This window comes from Echinops telfairi, unplaced genomic scaffold (genome assembly GCF_000313985.2).
Source record: "Echinops telfairi isolate 266 unplaced genomic scaffold, ASM31398v2 ScPeMD7_6;HRSCAF=24_1, whole genome shotgun sequence".
NCBI classification, from domain to species: domain Eukaryota; kingdom Metazoa; phylum Chordata; class Mammalia; order Afrosoricida; family Tenrecidae; genus Echinops; species Echinops telfairi.
In genome coordinates, this window is record NW_022103903.1 from 9,240,863 (window position 1) to 9,267,764 (window position 26,902).

A 26,902-nucleotide genomic window follows, 5' to 3' on the forward strand; every position below is an offset into this window, starting at 1 on the left:
ATCTTATTTAGACAGACCTGCAGAGATAATAACATGCACATAAACAAGACAGAGCCAAACCAAGCAACAATGTACAACAAAACAGCAACAACAACAAACCACTGACAAAGAACAAATTAAAACACAACAAGAAAGAAAAGCTTGTAGTTAGTTCAAGGATCGTTGGCCTTTATAAATGAGTGTTTTCCAGTCCAGTCTGTTGGGGCACCATGCCCTGGACCCAAAGTCTGCCTTCAGCATTCCTTGGGGACCTTGCTGCTCCATTCCCTTGCTGTTCCACTGCACTCCCCCAGTGCTTTGCCTCGGTATGGTGAGATCAGATCAGGTGCAATTCCCACACTGTGTCTCTGGTGCTGTCCCCTGCAGGGCCATGGGTCAGTGAGAGGCATCATGTCTCATATTGGGGCTGGCCATGTGGTCCTCTCTGTGGACTGGCTGCTCTAATTGGGGTCATCGTCCTCAAGGCCTGGTGGGCCAGGTTGTGCTCCAGTCTCTCCTCCTCCCCCGTCATCTGCTCCTGTGTTCTCTGATCAGATATGTCCCTCTCCCAGAGCTGCGGATTCAGTGCTGTCCTTTGAAATAAATTATTCTGGGGGCAGGGTCTTGTCACTCTTCTAAAGCCTTTTTTGGCCCTGAATTTCTGCAGTTCTAGGAACTCAGACTCCGGTTAGGTTGCTCGGGTTCTCCGTTGTTGTATGACACCAGTGCTGGTCAGTTGTCACAGCTGTTGCTAGATGCTTTGGAGTCAGTTCCAGCTCCTGGTACCCTACCCCTTGGTAACAACAGAGGGAAACACCACGTGGTCCTCAACCATCCCCCTAATTGGTGTTATGTTGGATTCTATTGCTCAAGCCACTGTGTCAATCCATCTCCTTGAGGGCCTTCATCTTTTTTTTTTGCTGCCCCTCTATTTTACCAACAAAGTTGTCCTTTTCCAAGGAATAGTCTGTCCTGATAACATGCCCAAAGTATGTGGGATGAAATCTAGCCATCCTCTAAAGGGCATCCTGGTTGTATTTCTTCCAATACAGATTTGATTATTCTTTTGGCAAGCTATGATACTTTTAATATTCTTTTACAGCATCATGATTCAAATGAATTGATTCTTCTTTGGTCTTCCTTAATCAATATCCAAATTTCACACACATATGAGCCCCTTGAAAATACCATGGCTAGGGTCATGTAGACCTTAATCCTCAAATTAGCCTCCTTGCTTTCCAACACTTTAAAGGGATCTTGTGCAACAAATGACCCAATGCAATGCATCCTTTGATCTCTTGACTGCTGCTTCCATGAGCATTGATTATGGACCCAAGGGAGATGAAACCCTTGACAATTTCAATCCTTTCTCCTTTGATCGTGATGTTACCTATTGATCCAGTTGTCACATATTGCCCTACAATCCACATGGTTGGCAGTTTGAAAATGCTTTCTACCCCACTTAGCAGTTACAGTTTCAGAACCCACAGCAGGTCACTATCAGTCAGCATTGACTTGATGGCAGTGAGTTACCTTAGCTAGACAGACTCAGAGAAAGGGCAGAGAGGCGATGTTGGAAGGAATCTTAACACGAAGGAGTCAGGAAGGGATTGTTTCCCCACATTTTTCTAGAGAAAGGATGGTTAAGAACAGATAAGGTATATTTCCTTGTCAGAAGAAGAGACCCAAGAGAGTGAAACATCTGGGTGGAGAACCCCAGAATGTTCACATTGCTCTAACAATGGTTTCTCATCTAGCGCACAAATTATGAGGTATTGGGCTGCAGGGGATGCACATACCTGAAAAGTGGAGGTACACTACAGAGGACCAGGCAAGAGCAGATCTGTGAGAAAGTCAGCCAATGGTGGCAGGGCCTCCATTAGCTGAATATAAGTTCCAACACGACATTCTACCAGGATTTTTAGACCACCTAAGGGTCGTTTGAATGTCTTTTTCATAATATCCCCTTGAATAAAAAGTTTCTTGGCATAGACAAGTGAGCACTTCCAGGGCTTGTTCACCTTGTTAAAACATTTCAGTTGGTATTCCATCAATTCCTGGAGCCGTGTTTCTGGCTGGTGCATTTCATTCAGCTTGAAATTTTTCTTTCAAATACCACTGGTTTTGCTCCTGCGTTACTTCTTGAAACTGTTGAATGTGGACTAGATTTTTGGGTTTTTTTGTACAGTGACTTTGTATATCCTTCCCATTTATTTTGATGCTTCCTGCATCATTCAATATTTTGACCATATAATCTTTAAATATTGCAACTCGAGGCTTGACTTTTTTGTTTAGTTCTTTCAGTTGAAGATGAGCTAAGTGTGTTGTTTCTTTTTGCTTTTCAAAAGCTTTTAATAGTAGCAATCTTATTAAATGCTGCAAATGTTTTACTCCAGAATTTGGAACACTTCAGAAGAGTGATTCTTTCTCTATATAGAAACAGTGACATTGGGTCACAGATAGAGATGTACTGTAGTCACACCAAAATGGATCAGATGTTAATAATGAAGGCTATGAATTTTGAATGGATCTTGTGATGAAATAAATCTGCTTTGGATGTTGAGAGTGGTATGGATCATTAGAAGCCAAAGGATGGGCTATGAGAAGAGTTTTCAAAATAACTGCCAATGATCCCCACTTCCTGAGGCCCTTGTACTTGTGCAGCCTACTGACATGGAATAAGGGCTGGGTGGACATAGAAGCCTGTTTCTAACAAATAGAATATGGGCATGATTAAGAAAAGACATTTATCTGATTAAGATATAAAAGCTTACAGCTTATTCATTGTGTCTCATACATTCCTTGACATAAATGTTTTGATAAAGCAAATTGCCTTGCTGGAGGGGAACGCATGGAAGGGAATTGGGGGTGTTCACAGGAAGGAAATACAACTCTCTGCCCTGCAGCTTGCAGGAACTGAATTAGTCCAATGATCCTACAGTTTTAGAAGCAACTGTAAGATCCAGTGACTTTTACTTACCCAGCTGACCACTGGCATGATAAAAGCCCAGTCACCTTGTGATTGCACTCTGGGGTAAAGAGCTCCCAGCTATGTTGTGCCAAATTGCTGGCTCATGGAAACTGGGAAATAACAAATGTATACCTTTTTAAACTGTGAAGTCTTGAGGTAATTTGCTATGCAACAAGAGATGATTAACATGGAGTCCCTCCGTGTCACAAATGGTTTTTACTTCATTGCAAACCTAAAAGGAAATAGCTCAGAACCACCAAGTGGGGCTGGAGAAATTGGACTTTATCTCTCCACCTGTAAAAATTAGTCCAGCTAACAGAGTGGAGCCCATCTACTCTGTAATGCAGGAGTTGCTATAATTTCAAGTAGATTCCATGGGAAATGAGAACAGTAGCAAGAGCAAGTCATGCCATTGTCCTTATAAATTTTCCTTATTCTCATGGCTCTGCATTACCTGTTGAAAAATACATATGTTCCTCATTTTCTTACCTCCGCTTTTTATCTCCTCTGATGTCTTTCCTAACTCTCTTATGACCACTTTTTGAGCCCCTGTGTCTTTTTTATTTTTTAGATCAAAGGATATGCATTAGTCTGGGTACTTTAGAGAAACAAATCCACAGAAACTCATGTATAAGAGAGAGTTTTATACAAAGGTTAAGTGCACATCAAGAAAACATCCCAACCCAGTGCTGCCCAAGCCCACAAGTCCAACATTAACCCATTAATCCATATATCTGACACCAATCCACAAAGTCCTCCTCCATCTCACATAACACATGCAATGATGCTGACTGCACGAGGAAAGCCGAGTCAGTGAGTGTATATCTGAGCACTGCTCCAGCACCCAGGGCTGCATTGGGGTAGGTCCATGTGGCTTCCCTTCAGGGATGTCTTGCAGAAAGTGAGCCTTGCCAGCTTAAACAGGGAACTGTTTAAGGCAGCTGCTCACTGGTCTGACCACCAGAAATCAAGAGACCCGAGAACTAGAAAGGCAAGGCTCACCGAGCCATTTATCCCTGCGCCCTTCAATTAATCCCACATATGTTTATTGGTCAGGTTGACACAATAAACTAACTACCTCAAAATGCAAGACCATCCTGGCTCCACCTTTCCTAGTTTACTTTACATCCCTGCCTCAGTTGTCCTTCTCTCTGATCATTTCCTTACTGACTTTTTTCATTGTTCTTGGCTCAAAGCAATTTTGCCTCTATCCACTCAAGGTAACCCCTGCTAGTTCCCCCCAAAACAGCCTCTACTTATTTTAGTAAATATCTAAAACTGTTTTATTTACACACCACACACATAACTTGTTTTCCTACAATCAAAATGCAATGAGACCAGGGGATTGATCTTCTATATGTCATTGCTATAAATTTAGGATATGTTAAATAAATTATCATTTAATTAATTAAATCTAAGTTATATTTGAATTAGAATATTCTGCACACAACTGATAGCATTTTTTTAGAATTCTTGGAAGCTCTTTGGGGAACAGATACGTGATTGTTAGTGCACTGCCCTAAGGGTTGGGAAATGAGTATACAGAGCAGTGCATTTTCTGGAAAAGCCCTTTTCTGGAGCTCCTGGGGCTGTGATGGCACAGGGAGTCAATCACCTAGCTGGTACCTGAAGCTTGGTGCCTTGCCACCACTGGCTACTTCCTGGAAGTCAGTTGTGGCAGTCTGCTACTATAAATATTTACAACAATGTCAACCATGTGGGGCAGTTCTACTGTGTCCTGAAAAGTCACTGTGAATTGGGAGTGACACAATGAAAGCACTGGGTACTGATACCACCAGAAATATCTTTGGGTGGAGTAGAATTTATTTTCAATACTAATTGAGCATTATTTTTCAATTCTTGTCCAAAGACAAAGATAATGAGTTAACTTTTGGCTATGCAAACTTCCAGGGTCTTGCATATATTTCTGTGGAATCCACAAATGACCATGGAACATGAGGTTACTTCTATGCATATGAGAGGATTGAGATGTTAATATACTTTAGGCCATTTGAGTAGAGACTAACTGAAGTCATGGAGTAGATGAGGAAGAGAGGGTAGGGATGTTAATAGAAGACAAAGGTCAAACTTTTCTGAGATCCATTTAAAGGCCCAGAGAAGAGAGCATTGGCACTAAAGGATCCTTAAAAGCAGTCAGAGAAACAAGGAAAAATTGTAGACAGAAGGTAGGGAAAATAACATTTCAAGGAGGAAGTCTAACAACTGATCTCTAAAGTTAAAATGTCAGATGTATTAGAGGATATAATTAGCCATTTACTTTAAAATCATAATGGACATTGGTAACCTTGGTGAAAGAAAAATCTTTAAAATGTGGCCTGAAACCAGACTGAACCGAGTTGAGGTGAGAATGGAAATGTTAGATATAAAATTGGAGTTACAAAAACAACTGAGAAAAGTAGAGATCAATTTGTTGGAAGTGAAAATCTTATCAGCATGATTCATCTGAACATCTTGCATCCTTCTTTTAGAAGAAAAAATCTGGCCATTTTATTGAATCTCTAAATGATGGAAGTGAAATCAGTTTTTGATGTACATTTTCATCTGAATTCTTCTCTCTGGTTTTATTTATTGCTCGTTCTTTCAGCATGTGTTCCCTATTGTTTATTTATTAATCTCAGGTCAAGGGTAAAGGAAATCTTCCTGGAGGAACTGACACAGAATTGAAATTAACCTAGATGCAAATCTCCAAATCCAGTGATAATATAATACGGTTGTATCCGATTCAAGAAGTCACTGACCTGTAAAATACGATTTTTAAAATATCTAAATCCCCTTCACGTTCCCAAATTCCATGTACAATATTTGGAAACCACATTTCATGTAAAGTCACTGTGAATAATTTGCATTTTTAATTGTAGAATATAAGCATAGATTAACAACCATCCTTCTAGGGAGCTTAAACATTGAATTATTAGAAATCTACTCATGTATTATTTGTCTTCAACAAATAAATAATTAACGGATGTTATATTTTACACATAGGTTTTAATGTTTTACAAATAAGTAGACTTTCTATCAAGGTAAACATTGCAGGCTTATCAAAATGAATTAGGTCAAGTTGAACCAGGGTATGCCCTTTTAAAATAGAAACCATTGTATTATATTAGTATATTCTGTATTAATGTGCATAGTTTAAATAGATTGATGTGTACAGGCATCTTACTTTCTATGTATTACTTTTTTATACTCTTACCTATTATATACTATAAAAATTATTTGTATTTATGCATATAAGAAATAGCAAAGAATCACCCTTTTATTAACATAGAAATGTTTCCTCAGTTATGAGTTTCATAACCAGAATGGATTTGACAAAGAAATGTTTTTGTGAAAATATAAATTAAGTTGTAAATTTCTTGCTTTGTCTTTGACAAACTACAATTTGATTTATCCGTCAGCATTTCAAAAATAAATTTAAAAGAAGACAATGAAGTCACCCACTTTTCCTGACTCCCACTGTTTTCCACATGATTATTTTGGAACTTGTGCTTTGCTGTAGCTAAGAGATGAAGTATAATGAGGGTTCAATAAAGGTCCGTTTATGGTATTATTCTTTCCTTGTAAAAGATCAAACTTAGATGCAAACATTAATATATTGGTACGCAATTTATAATCCCTTATAAATACGCACTTAATACAATGATATTGTATTTAACCACAGCCATTGTGTCATTTCTAGGTTGAAGCTGTATGTCTTTTTGAGTCTGTATGTCTTTACAGAAGCAGACTACCACATCTTTCTCCCACAGACCACGGGTGAGTCAAGCCACCAATCTTTTGGTTGGTAGAAGAACAATGTAATCATTGTGCCACCAGTGCTTCCTAGAGACGCTATAATTGCTAAGTTTCAGAGTATCTTTCTTAAGAAAGGTTCCAAGAAGTTGCTTTAGCATTTAGTTAATACTCTCCTTCTGCTTCGGTTTAGATCACCATTTGAGATTGAGAAGATTCTAGAACTTACATGCACACCAACCAAGCCACTTACTTGCAACTTCAAACATATATTGTAAAACCTAACTATATCCATCCACCTATCTATTTGCCTTTCTATCTAACTACTTATCTATCTATATACATCTCCTATAGGTAGCTAGCTAGCTAGCTAGCTATATAGATAGATAGATAGATATAAACATACAGCACCAAGAGGCTTTAATTTTTCCTTGAAAAAATGAAATAAAAAATGGAATTAAAGTCTAGTAACTCTTTGCAGCTCCCTCAATTATATGAAAAATTCTAAAATAATTGTAAGAAAATAATGGAAACCGTCATTAAACAAATACAGTTAAGTGGTGGAGATGTATATATTTATATACAATTTTTCAGCAACATAAACAGCAATTATACACATGGACGTCACTGGATGTCAAACACAGGGAGATAGTCATGAAACAACTATGGAACAAATCCTAGGTTGCTTAAATACAAGTTCAAGTTGAATTTTCAAACTTCACTGGTTTTCCTTCTCTAGAGAAACCAAGCTAACACACTAACTTTCATTTTCCTTGGGGATATGATTGTCTGAAAGACGAAAATCATATCTTCACCAAAGTCATTCCTCGTTGAGTATGAGTTATGTGGAACACAGAGAGAGATCTGAGGACGCCTGGAAGAGCCCATCCAAGATCTGTATGAAGTGCTGAAGGCCTTTGAGACCAGCTGTAACAAAAGCTGTCACGTGGAGACTCAGAGGAGGAACACTTGAGACCAGGGGGTCTTTTCTCTTCAGCTGACAGGAGATCATGGGCCTCTGCGACAGTAACAGGTGTACTAGCTTCCTGGCCTACAGGGATAGAAGCCAAAGGACTATGAGACTGAAAACTGGAGAGAGACTTGGCTGCTGGCTGAGGAGAGGTGTCCTGTGGACCACTGGCTTCATCGTACCATGCGGCTGAGAGGCTGAAGACCTGAGAGCGATTTGGTAGCTGGCTGAGGAGAGGTGCTATTGTGGACCAACAATGGTTGTTCCTCACTGTTTACTGAACCTTCTGTGTGTTAACCTATTAACTTCTGCAATGAAATCTCCTAATCATGCATATTGTCAATGGGTTCATTACAACGGCCATTGTAATGAATTATAGAACCCAGCAGAGAAGTAGAGTGCTGCGACAGAAATAGTTGAATTCAGAATAGTGTGAAAAAGGATGGAGGGGTAAGGTATGCCTCACCCCTACCTGACAAAAGGAAAGCCAGAGGAGGTCAGATACTACAACCTGGAGTTAGAAAACTAACAGAGAAGAAAATACTTAGCATTACTCAAATTGAAAGAACTGAGGGAAATAATCAAGGCTGAGCTGTAATCTGTATATGCTGAGAAAATAATCAGGGATGCTGAATTATATGAAGAAGAATGTGGCATTAGGATTAGAGGAAGGCTTATTAACAAGCTATGATATGCAGATGACACAATCTTGCTTGCTGGATGTTAGGTGGACTTGAAGGACCTGTTAATGAAAATCAAAGATTATAGCCTTCGGTATGGATTGCAACTCAATGTAAAGAAAAGAAAAATCCTTACCATTGGACCAATTGGAGGCATCACAATAAGTGGGGAAAAGAATGAATTGTCAAGGATTTTGTCTGGCTTGGATAGGGAAACATCACCCAAGACTACACCATTTCCTCCATCAGCCCTATGTTTGAGTTGATTATAAGTAAAACAAAATGTTGTCATGCTCACTTCTAAGAGACAGTCTAGCTGAGCTTATTCCAATACAGAATTATTTATTCTTCTGGCTATCCATAGTACAGTCAATATTCTCAGTGGCATAGTAATTAGAATGTCTTAATTCTTCATCGGTCTTTCTCTTTTATTGTTTGGCTTTTACATGTGTATGAAGTGATAAAAAAAATGTCCATGGCTTATGCCAGGCACTTCTTAGTTATGCAACTGACAGCTTTGCCTTTTAACAGTTTAAAGAGGTCTACCACTACAGGAGATCTGACCAATGTGAACATATGATGATCTTGTAACAGGATAATTTATCAATGTCTCATCTGTTCCAGGAATATGTTTGCCCCTCATTTTAGAAAGGAAAACAAAGCAATTAGTAACTAAAAATATATACATATTTTAAATGTTTTATTTATTTTATTGTTATTGAGAAATACAAAGCCGATTCTGAAATAGCACAATGCTCAGGGCAGATAGTCCTTACTAGTTAAGCTAAAATATTGTATGGTTTTAAGGGTAGATTCAGAAATGTTTTTAATTTAAAGTTTAAAGATTATCTCAGTGTGATAGCTTCAGGGATTCAGTTAAGTTTAAGGTGCAAGGTTAAACTTCTGCCATACAAAAAATTTAATCATAATTTGAGTCTTAATGGTTATACTTCATAGGCTATATTATAAATATACTGAGCATTTATTGTTTTATAAAGTTTTCTTAGTTCTGCCAATTTCATATTTTTCCTTTTTTCTGTCTTGCTTAATTTTGAGATTTGAACTGATCTTTCAATAATGAAGTTTCTATGTCTTCATTTGTATCTAATTCTTCTTTTCTTTTTCTTCTAATTTTCTTTCTTATTTAAAAGTGTCTTTTCTCCCATTGGTCCTTTATATAAGCATTATTTAACTATACGCATTTTAACTCAAAATAAGAATCAATGCCAAATTAACCTTAATTATCTTTACCCAAAATGCATTGTAAAGATAAAATAAAGCATTGTTTCTCATCATTTTCTCCCAGTGTTATATTAATTTTGAACAGAAGAGTTTGAATCTTAAGATATAAGTGTGTAATCCAAGGTTATGTAATATGAAAATCATCCATAAAATATAATAATAATATGTTTTCCTGGATTTCAGCATGGCCTTACTGATTTTCAATCTGGAGATGAGACTATTATCTATCTTTTCAGACACTTCTAGTTATTAAAAAATAAAAACAAAGAAAAAAGCCAAACCAAACACAATGCCATTACCATGGAGTTTAGTCCAACGTATTGTTTTATTGTTTGTCTGTGTGTGAGAGAGAGAGACAGAGAGAGAAATAAATGCCTGATACAATCATAGAGCCTTGCAAATCCCAGATCCGGAAGTTAGGCAATAGGTTGGCGGTTTCTCCTGGTGCATGTATTGTTGAGTTGATGAACCCCAAATCAGGTTGCATACCACTGGCTCATGATCCAAGAACAAAAGAGATATGGACAATGAGACAGATTTATGTTGAAGAGACAGCTGTTATTTTTTTCCAGAATATATATACATATATATATGTATATGTGTGTGTATATATATATCTTGAATCGCCAATCACCATAAAAGTTCACAGGCTCAAGATATATATATATGGAGATGAGACTATTATCTATCTTTTCAGACACTTCTAGTTATTAAAAAACAAAAACAAAGAAAAAAGCCAAACCAAACACAATGCCATTACCATGGAGTTTAGTCCAACGTATTGTTTTATTGTTTGTCTGTGTGTGAGAGAGAGAGACAGAGAGAGAAATAAATGCCTGATACAATCATAGAGCCTTGCAAGTCTCAGATCCGGAAGTTAGGCAATAGGTCTCAATTGAATAGAGACCGAGTTCAATATATATATATATATTGAATCACCAATCACCATATAAGTTCATAGGCTCAAGATAAACTCCATTCCAGTTGATAGGCTAATCACATAAAAAATGGAAGATGACTGGGTAATATATGCCAAATCATTTACAATCATCACCTAGTTAACTTGATATATTAAGTACTCACATTACTCACAACTACCACATTAACCACTGATGACGGTAGAGGATTGAAGCCATCAGTTTGACTTACAAGTCAATGTTAAAAAACAAATCCTCACAAGAGGCCACTAGGTAATGCAATGATGAATGGAGAAAAGATTGAAGTTTCCAAGGATTTAGTTTTGCTTGGATCCACAATTAATGCTTATGGAAGCAGCAGACAAAATAACAACCAAAGTATTGCATTGGGTAAATTGAGAGCAGAAGACCTCATAAATGCTGAAAAGCAACACTGCTACTTTGAGGACGAAGGCGCACCTGACCCTAGCAATGGTATTTTCAATCTCTTCATACGCTGTGAAAGTTGGACATTGAATAAGGAAGACCAAAGAGGAATTTATGCTTTTGGATTAGGTGCTGGTGAAGAATATTGAAAGGGCCATGGATTCCCAAAAGAGCATGAAATCTGCCTGGGAAGAAATAAAGCCAGAGTGCTCCTTAAAGGCAAGGATGGTGTGACTTCATGTCATATACTTTGGACATGTTCTCAGAAGGGACCAGTTCCTGGAGAAGGACATGGCCATTGGTAAAGAAGAGGGGAAGTAAGAAAGAGGAAAGGCCTCAACAAAGTAGAGTGACGCAGGGACTGCAACAACGGTGGCTCAACCAAGAGACCGAGTACAAGGATGGCACACGAGCAGGTAGTCTTTCCTTCTGATGTGCATTGGGTCGCTATGAGCCAGAACAACCACTGGGGTTTCTAAGATTATACATTGTTATGGAAGCAGACACCTTCCATTTCCCCCAAGAAACAGGTAATGAGTTTGAATCACCCAACTTGCACTTTAAAAAGTCCAGGTCAATCCACAGAACCACCAGAACTCCTTAACCTTAATTTCATTCCCCACTTTAAAAATATAAATGTATACATAATTCAAGATAGGAGTATAGCAACTAAATTTGCTGGAAGATTATTTTAATGACTATTTTTTCAAATTTTCCCACCAACCACTGTTACCAAAACTAAAACAAACAAAGAAATGCCCACCTCAGGGCCATCAAATCGACCCTGACTCATAACTCCCTTATAGGACAGACGAGAACTGCCCCACTGGGTTTCCAAGACTGTAATTCCTTATGTAACTGGCAGGCTGATTTTTCTTCCATGAAGCAGATTTTTTTAAAAAAAATCATTTTATTGAAGGATCTTACAGCTTTTATCACAATCCATCCATTATGTCAAGCACATTTGTACATATGTTGCCATCATCATTTTCAAAACATTTTCTTTCTACTTGAGCCCTTTGTGCCAGCTCATTTTCCCACCTCTTCCACGCTCATAAACCCTTGATAATTTATAAATTTTTTGTCATGTCTTAAACCAACCACAGTCTCCCTTCACCCATTTTTTCTTGTTGGTCCCCGAGGAGGGGGTTATATGTCGATCATTGTGATCATTTCCCCATTTCTCCACCCATTTTCCCCCACCCTCCTAGTATATCTGCTCTCATTATTTATCCTGAGGGATTTATCAGTCCTGGATTTCCTGTGTTTCCAGCTCTTATCTGTAGCAGTGTACGTGTTCTGGTCTAACCAGATTTGTAAGGTAGAACTGGGGTCATGATAGAGGAGGAGAGGAAGCATAAAGAACTAGAGGAAAGTTGTATGTTTCTTCTGTGCTATACTGCACCATGACTGGCTCCTCTCTTCCATGGTACCCCTCTGTTAGGTGATGTCCAACTCTCTGCAGATGGGATTTGGGTCTCCACTCTACCCTCTCCCTTATTCACACTGATAATGCTTTTTTTGTTCTGGGTCTTTGGTACCTGACACCTGATCCCATCAATACGGCATGATCACTCAGACTGGTGTGCTTCTTCCATGTTGGCCTATGAGGTAGATTTTTAACAACTTCAGCAATTTGTAATTCATCTAATCAAGATAAATCAATATTTACTGGTGATTGGAATGTAAAAAGTGGAAACAAAAAGAGCCAATTGTTGGAAAATACAGTCTTGGTGATAAAACTAAGCTGATGATAATATGATAGAATTTTTAAGAATTAATAACTTAATTGAAAATACTCCTTTAAATACATTAAAAGTGACTCTATCTACACCTTCCACATGGAACACACAGTGATCAAATTTACTACATTGTTAGAAAGGAAGCATGAAACTCAATATGATTAGTCAGAACAAGGGCAGGACTTACAGAACTGACCACTAATTCTTCATATGAAAATCCAAGTTAAATTCAAAGAAAATAAAACAAATCTACAAGAGTCAAAATATGGCCATGAACATATCTCTGTTGATTCTAGATACCATCTGAAGGACAATGTTGATACATTGAACACTAATAATAAAAGTCTAGTTGTGGGATGCCATGAAGGACATTATATCTAAAGAATTTTAAAAAAAGAAAGTCATTAGGATGACTGGAAAGAAAGTGAAGACCATTTCCAATTTGAGAAGAGATTTTGAAACATGCTCTCCAACATTGGGTGTGTTAGTGCGGGTTAACTAGAGAAACAAATTCATAGACAATCATAGGTGTGTAAGAGAGAACTTTATATCAAGGAGCAATTGTACATTAAGAAAACACCCCAGTCCAGTCCCGATCAACTCCATAAGCCTGATATGTCGATACTAGTGCATAAATTCCTTGTTAGGCTCACAAAACACATGCAATGATGCTGAGTGCAGGAAGAGCACCAGCCAGTTGGTGGAAAGTCTTGTGGTCCCAGTGGTGGTGGAAGCATCTTAGTGCTGGTGTAAGTCTTCATGTGGCTCTTCCAGCTCCAGGGCTCTGGCTCTATCAGTGCTGCTCCATGTGTCCTGTCAACAGGAATGTGTAGCAGAGAGTCTGTGTGGCTGCAAGTGAGCTATTTATCTCCCTGGGTGCTTCCAAGTGAGGTCATCAAGCTGCGACCTGATTGACAAGCTAAAGCCCACCCCTTTCACTTTTAATAGTCTCAAATTGACATCAGATTATATAACTACCACATAAGGTAAAATGAATGGAAGAAATGAATTAAAAATTGAACTGAATATTTCAAAATATAGCTTGAAAACAAAAAGTAAAATATGATAAATATGCAGGGACTGTAAATTGAAAATCAAAATAGGAGAAAAAGCTCAATATTTTTCACACTAAAATAATATGGAAAAAAAAAGAGGAATCTCCAGTTGTATTATTCTGGATCCTGTGGGGAAAAATATTGAACTATCAGAAAACAGCATCAAAAGATGATTGAATGAATACAGAGAGTTAAAATACCAAAAGGGATTGTGAACATTCAACTATTTCAGGAGGTAGAAAATGATCAAGAACCAATCACAATGAAAAAAAGAAGTCCAAATTGCAATGAACCCTTTGGCAAAATTCAAGGTTATAGGAATTGATGGAATACCTGTAAAAACTAAGGGGTACACTCTAGATCTGTTTGATTGACAACTGCTTAATTAGTATGTAGTTTATTTGTGAGCACAATTAGGAGTTCTGAAGTTCCTTTTCATTGCACTGCTACCCATATTTGTTGTGATCCACACATCCAATGACTTTTCACGATCAATGAAAAAAGTGGTAATGATCTTTCAGGCATTCTCTGCTTTCATCTAAGATTCATCTGTTCACAATGATATCCATCTTTCCGTGTCCTCTTCTGCATGCATACTGAGTTTCTGGAAGCTTGTTGATCTGTTGTGCAAACATTTTTAACATTTTCTTCAGCCTCATTTTACTTGCATGTGATATTAATGATATTGTTCAATAGTTCCTGTATTCTGTTGAATCACCTTTCTTTGGAATTTATATAAATATTGTTCTCTTAATATCAGTTGGGTAGGTAACTGTCTTCTGATTTGGGGGGACATAATTGGGAGACTGTTGCCAGCACTTCATCCATTGGCTGAAACACGTCCATTGGTGTGTCAAATCCTGGAATCCAATGTTGCAAGTGAAGCTTGAACTTCTTTCTTCAATATAATCAGTTCTTGATCATTTCAGTTACCTCCATAAAATAGGTGAATGTTTGATCAACATTTCTAAGCTGCCTTTTGAAATCTGGGTCATCTTTTCTTCCTTCCCATTTATCTTTTTTCCATTTGAGAGAAATATTCAGAGTTTCTTCTGACACCTTTTGTGTGATGTCTTTAACGTAATTCCGCCACTGAACATTAGTATCCAGTACAGAAAATCTATTCTTGAAATGATTTCTAAATTCAGATAGAATGAAGCACATACTTACATATTTGTTATAATTTTTTGAGTTTTACTTAGAACTTGCTTAGCAAAAAAATTGATGGTCAGTTTTGCATTGAACCCCTGATCTTGTTCTGAATAATGATAGCAAGTTTCTTCATATTCTCTTTCTAGCAATGTAGTCAATTTGATCACTGTATATTCCATCTGGTGAAATCCAGGTGTTCAACTGCTGCTTACATTGTTGAAAAAAGTGATTTTCACTTTTGCCACATTAGCAAATGGATATTCAAAAAGATTTTCTCCATCTTCAGTATTAGAATGAACTCTGCTTTGAGGATTTTACTTTTTCCCAATCATATTTTGAGTGCCTTTCAACCTGTGGAGCACATCTTGGCATTATACGAGACAATACTCTATGGCTATTTGTAAGGCTTTATGTAGCTAATTTTTCAGAAGTGGATGACTTTTTTATTTTCCCTAGTCTGCCTACATCTGGAAAATTTGCTAAAACTTGTTTGGCAAGCTTGACACTGCCAATATTTGAAATATTGGTGGCATAACTTATAGCAACCCACCAATACACATTACCATTGTAGGACAAGTTTACAGAGGAAGATGAGTATATACTAATAGTTTTTTTTCCTCATCTCAATTGTATCATACTCTTATCTTTTGTAAATGTTTGTTAGCAAAAACATTTATTTTTCTATTTTCAGTTATCATGTAATGGTTTTGTCATGATAACACCATGGATGTTATATATTTATAGTTGCATACTTTGAGATGTTAGAGTCATTCAATTATAATTTCATATGTTATGAGTTATATTCAAATGACTGTATATGTCACTGTGCTGTATGTCATTTAAATAAGAACAAAGGAAGAGAGCTTTCATTCCCAGACATTAAAACCTAGTGTATAGCCATGGTAATCAAAATAGCCTGATACTGGTACCACAATAGATATGAAGACCAATGGATTAGAATTGAAAACCCAGAAATACCACCAAGTACCTGTGGACACCTAATTTTTGATAAGGAACTAAAACACATTAAATGGTTGAAACAGTCTTTTCCAAAAATGGTGCTAGAAAAAAATTGTACCTTCACCTGTAAAAGAATGAAGCAAGACCTAGCTATACCTCACAACATATACAACACCAAACTCAGGAGGGACCAATGATCTAAATAGGAATCATACAATTACTAAGACCACCAGTGAAAAACTGAGGACCAAATTAAGGGCTCTATATCAAGGCGCAAACACACTATTGAACATAACACTACACACACACACACACAACAGAAGACAAAAGAAAGATCTAGGACCTATTAAAAATACATTTATGGACAACAAAAGCCTTCGTCAAAAGTTTTGGGGGAAAATATTCAGCAGTAATATATCAGATAAATGTCTAATCTCCAAAATCTTTAGAAAACTACAACATCTTGACAAGAAAAATACAAATAGTTCAATAGAAAATAGGCATAAGACATGAATAGACAATTTCCCAAAGACAATAAACAGGGGGCCAACAACAAGATGATGAATTGTTCATGATCATTGGCAATAAGATAAATGCAAGCTAAAACACCAATGAGATATCAACTCTCACCAACCTTTGGCAACATTCAGTGAAACGGGAAATAAATACTAGAGAGGATGTGAAGAGACAGGCATGATTTTACATTGCTAATGGGACGGGTGAATTATCTAACCAGTGGGAAATTAGTACCAGACTTTCTTAAACAAATGCAAATCAAGTACCTTATGTTCCAGCAATCTCTTTACTGGGTATATACTCAAAATCAATTAATAATATAACACAAAGAGACTCATGTACACCTATGTTTATTACAGCAATTTCCCCAATAGCAAACACATGGACGCATCCAAATCCCCAATTCTAGAGGAATGGACACCCAGGCTCTAGTACAGTGGCTCTCAAGCTTCCTAATGCCAAGACCCTTTAATACAGTTCCTCATGTTATTGTGACCCCCAACCATAAAACTATCTTCATTACTAGTTCATAACTATAATTTTGATACTGTTATGAATCATAATGCAAATATCGCATATGCAGGATTTATTTTTATTATACAAATTAAACATATTTAAAGAATAGTGATTAATAACAAAACAATATGTAATTATATATTGGGAAATATTTATTTGTTTTCTGATGGTCTTAGACGACCCCTAAGAAAGGGTCATTCAACCTCCAAAGGGGTCATGACCCACAGGATGAGAACCGCTGCTTTAATACATTCATAATCTGGAATTTTAGGCCTCAATAAAAAGCAATGACCACTCCCTTAATCCCAGCAAAACATGGACAAAACCAGAAAACATTTTGCTTAGGAAACTCAATCAATCTTACAAAGATAAATAATTAATATTGCCCTTGTTATATGGAAAAACAAAGATGAAGAAATGCAGTTTAAACACCAATAGACCAGACTTTGATGACTAGAAGGAGGCCAGGGAAAGGGTGGGACCAGGGCGAGGGGAGGAATGGGAGAGAGACAAAAAAGAACGAAATACAACAAAAATGGTGGGTTTAACAGGAAAAAAAAGACAATTCTAAAAATTCCTCTATTAAAAAAAGCCCTCCTAATTTCTTACCCCTCAGATCTAAATATTGGTCTGAGTGGCTAAAAAGTAGGAGGAAAAATAAAATTGAAGTGGACTTGGAGTCTTCAGGGACCTACAAGTTCATTTCAAGGGTATCAAGAAAAAATCTTTTCCTGGAATATCATCCTCACTGAAGCTCTGGCAGGGCCTTTGCTGGTTACCATCTCCAATCTTTCAATCAGCAGTTGAGAGCTTAGCTGCTGAGCCACTAGGACTCTTCGCTTGCTATCAGCTTCAGGAATAGAAGATTACCTAGATGTATAATATTAAACTCTTGGTAAGTTCTTACTTCATTTTAGACTTTATTGGATTTGCTTGTTGTCAGCAGTTTTGCGAGAAAAGAAAGATTTGTTTTTAAGGTTTATAAAAACAAACTTTTGACATATCTTAAAGCAAGCAGCCATCTATGTGTGGGGTCGGTTAAACTTACATAGTAGAAGTACATCAGTCTGTATAATTAAAGAATTTTAAATAATAAAATCTAAGATTAGTGTGGAGAATCGCATGAGTTTAAATTTTGAGCACTCAATTTGCAAAAGTCTATGGGTAACAGTGATAGCCCAAAATATATTTGCAAAGCACCCCATCATGGGGATTAAGTTTCCATTTAATTTATTGGGATCATTGACCATGGATGTGAATAGCCTCAATATCAGACAGAGTGAATTAGAAAGTGAATTCATGTAGACATATATAGTTAAATTAAATTTAACACCTTTTCATTTGTTTTCCCTTTGACCCATTTTTAATGTGTTCTAGCTTTTTAAATTTTCTGCTTTCTTTTGTATTGAGGCTTTTCTGTGTTTTATTTTGTTATTTTTTAGTGGTGATTTCTTTACATGAAATCTAGGATAGATAAATTTATAGAGATAGTAACTAGATTAACAGCCTCTTAAAGTTATACCAAGGGAAGTGGGTAATGGGGAGCTAATAACAAGATATAAAAATGAAGATGTTCTTAAGATGTTTGTTGTGATAATTGCACATCTCTTTAATATATCCAAATCATTGAGTTGTATGGTACATGAACTACATATCAATAAAATTATTTAAAACTTTTGAAACTGTGATGGATCTATAATATAAGGGAGCTTAAAAATATTAGTCACAAAAATTCAGTAGTTTTTATTCCACATTTCAGCAAACTTTTTGAAGCTCCCACATATTTTCTAAGCCCCAAATAAAAGGGAAAGTCAGAATATGTGAATGGTCCACTCAGACTACCTCCTGCTGCCTTTGCATCTCTGTCATAAGTGATCGTAAGACAGGAGGACATTGCAGTAATCCTCTGTAAGGTTATGGTGTGGCACACTGATAGGTCTGCATCACCAGCTGAATACTTTCTCAGTTCATCATTCGTGAGTTGTTTCACCACCCCTGTCAACAGCGATTCCTCTAAGCAGCAGTCATCCATATTCTGCAATCCACTATGGCTACAGAGCCATCTTGCCACCAGCAGTTACACTGATGCCACATATGTGAGCTTCCAAATGGCATGTGTGTTGTGATACACCCATCAGTTGCCAGCCAGAAAGAGAGTCCCATAGTAATTGGGAAGCTTCAGCTTTTTGTTGTAGTATTCCTAGTCTAAGCACTTTGCGGAAATTTCTTGTATTTTTTTATATTAATGATTAGTATGGATCATTAAGTAATATGCAGCTTAATGAGAAAAACTAGAGTGTTCTAATGTTATCCAACTGACAAATTAGACGCTGAGAAGGGCTCTTCACAGATGTTATAAAGATACATACTTTCTCTGGAGACACTGATTACGACAAATAAATGCGTCTTCAGGTCAGCTTAGACACTAGAGGTTTACGGCATGAATCTGTTAGAATGTATTTAGTCTGTTCCTTACACCTGGAACAAAGAAGTAACTTCAATTGGAAGAAGAAAGTTTAACAAAGTGGGCAGCAAAGTGAAATCCGTGATTTGGACATTTTGCCCAGCATTCAGGGAGTTTTTGTTTGGAAATGAGGAATGTTCTTGCTTCTCTATGTATAGCTAAACAAATTACTTTGATCAAGTTATATGGGATATTAATTTGAGGAATATAATTTGAGGCTGAACTTTAATGGCAATGTACTCCTCTGTGAATTTCTTTTCTTTTTTCTGTTCTTTCTCTGAATGAGGATAGTTTTTTAATCTTTTTCACAAAAATAATACTAAAACTGTAATTGATAGTAGTGATGTTGTTGTTTTTGTCAGTCCTAGGGCAATCATGTCTTATTTGATATGTGATAATAAATGTTCACAAATCCTTATGATTTTTTATTATGAAGCATAGTGTATTCTTTATTATTATGCTTTATTGCAAAGCATAGTAATTAAGCACATGTCAATGAGACCACAACTAATACCACTGCATTCCATATTCCCATTGCTTTGGTTTTAATGACAGTAGGAATTATTGTACTAAGCTTTAAAAAGTTTTTTAAAAAATGAGAGTTACCATATTTATGTATTTTATGATAACACACTATTCATTATTCTTAGTTGTATCTTTTAACATGCTTTCTTTTTACTTTGTGTACTTTTAGATCTTTTACCTTTACATTCCACATTAAATTTCTCTTTAGCCAAACGATTGCCGGGCCCATAACACCAGTGAAGTAGTCAGTTCTCAGAACAGTCAATCATAGAAAATCAGAAGGACCACATTAAACCAGAGATCAAGGAAAGGATAGGAATGAAGGATGAGTGGAAAAATTAAACACAAGGAAAAAGTGGGAGAAAGTGTTGCACTGTGTGGATCTCAATTAATGCCATGCAACAGAATGCGTGAGCTGTTGAATGGACATTTTTTTTCCTCTGAATGTTCCTCTCAATAACAATGAAATTCCAAAACAAACAAAAAATGAAACATTCCAAAAAATGCAAGTACCAAAATTCATCAAGGTCCAGAAGAAGTGTCACTAAATTAATTATTTACATATAAACTTTTAAGTAATGCTAGCTTTGTTTCCTATAGCATTAAATTGATTGGTTTCATTTCTGACCAGGAGTGGTGGTGGGCCACATCGAGGGGCAGCCTGACAGGAAGGGGATCTTCCCGGTGTCCTTCGTGCACATCCTTTCCGACTAGCAAGACACAGACCATCCCGCTAGACCACATCCTGCAGACTACCCTCTCGGCGCCTCCACCCCTCCACGTGTACATAGCTGCAGTTACAGAGCCTCGCCCCGGGCCGCCCCAGAAGGCGATCCCTGCCTGGTCTATGTGGCCCTGGGATGTGCCGGCTTCACCAGTATTAGGGCGGCCCTGGAGCCGGGCATGCCTTACCGGTTTGCCAAAGCCAAGCTTGGCGCCTCGCACTTCATCTCCCTCTCTGCTGTTTGACAGACAACACAGCCGGGAGCCTGCGACCTGATGGCCCTGCAAGTGGAAGCTGCTTCCAGCCAGCGCAGCAGCCTCAAGAGGCTCCTGCTCGCTCCCCGACCGTGCAGTATTCCCCAGGTGTTACTGAGCATGCGCTGCTCAGAGAGGCGGGCAGGGTGTGTGTGTTGGGGGTGGGGGGGTCGGGTGGGGGCAGGACCTGGCTCTGTGAACACTGGCCCCTGCCCTCCACGTGCACAGGTTGCAGCTGCAGACACCGGCCTAGCTGGCTGTCTCAGAGATGCCCCCGCTCAGTGCACTTGTCCCCTTTGAGCAGAACCCTCACTGGTCCAAAGCTCTAGTCACACCTGGCGGCAGCAGCAGGCAAGTGTAATGGCAGGTGGGGGCCCTGCCCTGTCGGAGGTGATGAGGGCCAGCCCTGAGATGGAACCTCAGGAAGCAGAAAGGACACCCCCACCACCCCTCCTGCCCTGACCCCTGTCCTGTGCATGTGTAGACGCTCCCCTGAAATCTACCTTTATAAAGGAAGCGTGTGAACGCGTGGACTGTACATTTCCCACACTCAGGTATCATTAGAGCAGAAATGACGAGCTTGCAGCCATGTGTTTCTAGTCAGTCACTGGCTGCCCAGGAGTCTGCCTCGACAGAGTGTGTCCAGACTCGGGAGCCTGCTGTGGAAGGGGGCCAGGAGTCCACTTCAAGTTATTTCCGTAAGTCTTGTTCTTTAAGAAACGTAAAGTTTTCAAAAAAAAAAAAACTTTGTTGTTTCCTTAGACCATCAGAAAGAGTTAATTGCTCCCTCTCTGTTGCTTCAAATGCTAGCATATTTAGACTTTGGGGCAAAGAACCGGCCATATAAAAACCTGATTTTCTTTGCAGATAACTTATTGTTAGGTGCCCTTGCTTTTATTTTGATGCATAGGAACCCTATGTGACAGGTTAAAAATAGCCAACTGAAATCTTTACAGAACAAATTATTTGTTCTTTTTCTCCCGGAGCCAGAGTGGATTGTGTGATCATCTTCCTGATTTGTAGCCAAATGCTTGACTCTTGTGCCACAGACTCCTTCATCCAGAGGACAAGCAGGGCTACATATACCATTCCACTCCTGCTCAAAGGTCTAATCATCTCTCCCTCCAGAGCTGGTCACCAGAAAGACTTGCATCGGGCCCTGTGCCGTGAGTCAGGTTCCTCCTGCAGTAAAACCTGGCTGGGGGGAAGCATTTTCTATTTCCTTGCCTATGGTGCAGTTCATTGATACGGCTTATTTACCCAGTTTGCTTTTGCTGTTATCAAGTGAGTTCCAACTCAAACAATAGACTGAAACACACTGCCCAGGCCTGCATCATCCTCAGAATTGTCATTTTTGAGCCCATTTTTTGCAGCCATTGTGTCAATTAACCCTGTTGAGGGCCATCCTCATTTTCACTGTCCTCGTGCTTTGCCAAGCATGATGTATTTTTCCAGGGACAGATCTTTACTGATAACACAGTCAAAGCATGTGAAACAATGGTTGTCCATTCTTGCTTATAAGGTGCCATCTGACTATACTTCCTTCAAAGCAGATTTGTTTGTTCTTCTGGTGTTCATGGTCCTGTCAATATTCTTGGTCCATTTCAAATTTTAAATTCATCAGTTCTCTCTGGTGTTCTTTATTCACTGCCCATTGATAGTACCATGGCTTGGGTCAGGTTCAACTTGATCACCAATGTACTACTGTTTTTACTCTTTAGTATTTTAAAGATGGTTTGTGTAGCCGATTTGCCAAAGCACTTCAACTTTTACTCTGTTTATCATTATATGTTCTAGTTTAGTGTTTTTTTCTTTCCCTTGAAAAATACATACTTTATTTTTCAACTAATGCTTCAGTAAGTATTGATTGTGGATCCAAGTAAACTTAAACCCTTAACAACTTCAAACTTTTTGCCATTTATCATAATGTTTTCTACTGGTAAGACTGGGGATTTTATTGTTGTTGTTTTCTTTACCTGGAGTTATAATCCATACTGTAGGCAGTCCTCTATGAACTTCCTCAGCAAGTGCTCTAAATTCTTTTGGCTTTCAGCAAGCAAGCTTGTGTCATCTGCATATCCAAGGTTGATAAGGAGCCTTCCTACCAAGTTCTTCTTCATATCTCCCAGTTTCCAGATTATTTGTGCAGCATACAGATTGAATAAATAAGGTAAAAGGATATAATAGCAGTACACCTTACAGTGTCCCCTTGTTCTTTTGGAATGACTGCCTTTTGGTGTATACACAAATTCCACTTAAGCACAAGTAGTCGTTCTGGAATTCCCATTCTTCAAAATGTTATCTTTAAAAAAAAACAACTATCCACACATTCAAATGCATTTGCATACTCAATATTGCACGAACAAATATTTTCTGGTATGCTCTACGTTCAGATGCGTCTAACATCAGCAAAGATATTACCAATCCCACATTCTCTTCTGAACCCTGCTTGACTTTCTAGCAGCTCCCTGCCCATGAACTGCTGTAGCCATTTTTGAATGAACATCAGAAAAATGTTACTTGCATGTGAAAGCTGGACATTGAATATGGAAGACCAGAGAAGAATAGATGCATTTGTAGTATGGTGCTGGTGAAGGATATTGAAAGTACCATGGACTGGCTGAAGAACCAACGCATCTGTCTAGGAAGAAGTGTAGCCAGAGTGCTCCCTAGAAACAAGGATAGTAAGACTTCATTGCACATACTATGGGCACGTTATTAGAAGAGACCAGTCCCTGGACAAGGACATCAAGCTAGGTAAAGTAGAGGGGCAGTGAAAGTGAGGAAGCACGTGGTTAAGACAGACTGACACAGTGGCTACACCAATGGGCTCAAACATAAGAACAATATTGATGATGGTGCAGAACCAGGGAGTGTTTTATTCTTTGTATGTCACTATGAGTCTGAACCCACAACAGCAGGAGATAGTAATGATATTGTTGGGTCATTTCCACATTTTGTGCAAGCATCTCTCTTTGGAATGGGCGCAAATATATCTTTCCAGTTGATCAGCCAGGTAACTTTCTTCCAAATTTCTTGATATAGACTAGTGAATGCTTCCCAGGCGGCATTTTAAAAAAAATCAATTTATTGGGGCTCATACAATTCATCAACAATACATAGATCAATTGTGTACAGCACATGTATACATTTGTTGCCCTCATTATTCCCAAAATTCGCTTTCTTCTTAGGTTCCCGGAATCAGCTCATTTTCCTTTTTTCCCCTCCCCCTCCCTTCCTCCTCCCCTCTCCCCCATGCACCCTTGATAATTTATAAATTATTATTGTATCTTATATTACACTGCCCGGCATCTCCCTTCACCCACCTCTCTGCTGCCCATCCCCCAGAGAGGAGGTTAAATGTAGCTCCCTGTGGTCAATTCCCCCTTTCTACACCCCCTTTCCCTCCTGGTATCACCACTGTCACCCCTGGTCCTGAGAGGTTCATCTGTCCTAGATTCCTTTTTTAAAGAAAAAATTTCATTTCATATTCTTTCAATTCCTCCCGTCTCATTTTTCATGAATGCCTTCATAACAGATTAGATTTCGTCCTTTAATACCATGTGTGTTAGTTTGGGTAGACTAGAGAAACATGTCCATGGAAAGGCATATGTATATAAGACAGAGTTTTATATTAAGGCTAATTGTGCATTAAGAAAGTATCCCAACCCAGTCCAGCCCACGCCCATATTTCTGGTATTAGCTCGTAAGTCCAATACCAGTCTATAAAGTCCTCTTCAGACTCACGAAACACATGAAATGATGCTGAATGCAGGACAATCACAGACCAGTGGAAAGAAAGTCTTTGGATCCAGGGGTGTTGTAAGCATCTCAGCACTGGCAGGGATCGCCATATGGCTTCTCCTCAGGGATGTCTTGCAGGGAGTCAACCTTGTCAGTAGAGAATCTCCAAGGATCAAATGAGAGAAGTGTCTTCTCCCACCAAGGAGGAAACACCAGAATTCCCAGAATCCATGCCTACACAGAGGCCTCATTGGCTATGACCCGATTGACAGACTAGACTCCACCCCTTCACTCATAATCCTCTCAAATTGACCCCATATTATGTAACTACCACACCATGGGTGAGTTCTCTCTCACAGAACTGTGATTGACTGCTGTAACATTAATTGTGTTTGTTAAGCTTAGAAGAGAAAGACAAACAAACAAGAATAAGAACAAAATATTTCCACAGCCTTCCTTGGATGCGTAGTATAAGATTATTTTAAGCTTTTTTAATTAATTAGCATATAAATAAACTACAACCTAATTTCCCTAAATGCACTTTCTTTTTGGAATCAAACTTATTTACTTCATGTTAAAGCCTTCCAAATTTAACCACAGAACATGAACTTAAAACAGAAACAGCACTAGTCCAATTTTGGAGAGAACCCAAAACTTTCAGAGTCCCTCAGTCCATCTAACACTTTAAAAGTAATCTGATTGACGTCACTGTTTGGCCATGCACTGAATGAATACTGTTCTCTCTGTGGACATGCATAATTCTCTCCAGGTTTAACGCCAGTTGTGATTTTTCTTTAATTGAATTCTCCAGAGCATAGATACATGGTAGCTTCCATCTCATTTGTTTTACAATAGTAAATATTTAAAATAAGCCTCAATATGTGCAAATGAATAATAATAATGGGAGTGCCAGGGATCCACATAGAGGGGGAAAAAACAAAACAAAACAAAATTCTTGGTAGAGAATGCATTTTAACTAAGAGCCAGCAAACTTATTGGCTTAAAACCAGTAATAAAGAGAGTGATTTTTGCTTTTGCCAGCATAATAAAATGTTTTGAACATAGAGGTCATGGAGAAGGGCATGAAATTCAATCAGTGGCTCTTCAGACATATAGCAAACAGGAACATAAGGGTATTTGTCCAGTAAGGAGGAGATTCTGTGCTAAGGAAGCACAGCTGTAGAATGCAGTATTCTCAGCAGAAGCTTGGTTTGTGTTTTTATGTAGCTTCACTACAATTTTATTCAAAGTTTTGGAAAAAGTGGGAAAAGATTGTCTTTGTTTCTTGACTTTTATACTGATAGTCATACAGTCAGAATTTCACACAAAATGTGACAACAAATGTTTGAAACTCATCTTGTGGTTTTAAAATGAGAACATTTTAAATAAGTATTAGACTTTTCCTGATAGCATGCATACAGAGAGAGTCTAACAATGGACCAATATCACTCAACAGGTTTTGCCCCCTAAAAATATTTGGCAATGCCAGGATACCCTCTTGGTTGTTACCAGTAGTGGATGGCTAGTGCTAATGTGTAGAGGCCAAGGATGCTGCTGAACATCCTATGATATGCATGGTTCTTTTCCCTCCCATCATCACTGTCATACACGCAAAAGTATTATTTGCTCCAAAATGTTAAGAGTGTGGAGGTTGAGAGACCCTGAAGACTATTTCATGAACATATAATTTATGTTGTAACTTAAAACATGTAATAGTCTCAATTATGTATAATTGTATTACGCCCATATATAAAATAAGATAACCTAGAATGGTAAAGCCTTTTATATTATTTCCATAATTTTTGTATAGCATACAATGTGATGGGAACAAGTCACTTATATAGATCTGAATTTGAAGGTTAACTAACATTAAGAACTTTCTGTATAAGTGAATTCATGATGAATGACTGTTCTCTTGTATGCGTAGATGAAGAATCCATTATATTTCTAAAGAATTCATGCATCCCATTTTTCTGCATTAGTAATCTCTTACTCTCTCTTTAAAATGCAACATTATCTTATCCAAGAATGTAGGCACTGAGAAATATGGATAATATTCTTATGCCAAGCTATCCATCTTTTATGGAGACAAACACAGGCTATTCACTCTACAAGAGGCTTTAGAGATCTTTTTTTTTTTATCTTAGTATTTTAGGTGTAGAAAATAATACCAATATAAGGGGAAATGATTGTGTGAGGTTGCACAACTAGTTGGTAGCAAAATTAGGTCCACAGTTACTTTATATATTACTATCAAAATGGGGTCATGATTTGATGACTCTGTAAAATTGAATCTATGTATATTGAGATGT

At 38.0% G+C, this 26,902-nt stretch overlaps 1 pseudogene; it reads left to right on the top strand.

Moving 5' to 3' along the window:
• Positions 1-20,837, top strand: part of LOC101645001 — a 67,528-nt pseudogene extending 46,691 nt beyond the window's left edge.
• The last annotated feature ends 6,065 nt before the right edge of the window (positions 20,838-26,902 follow it).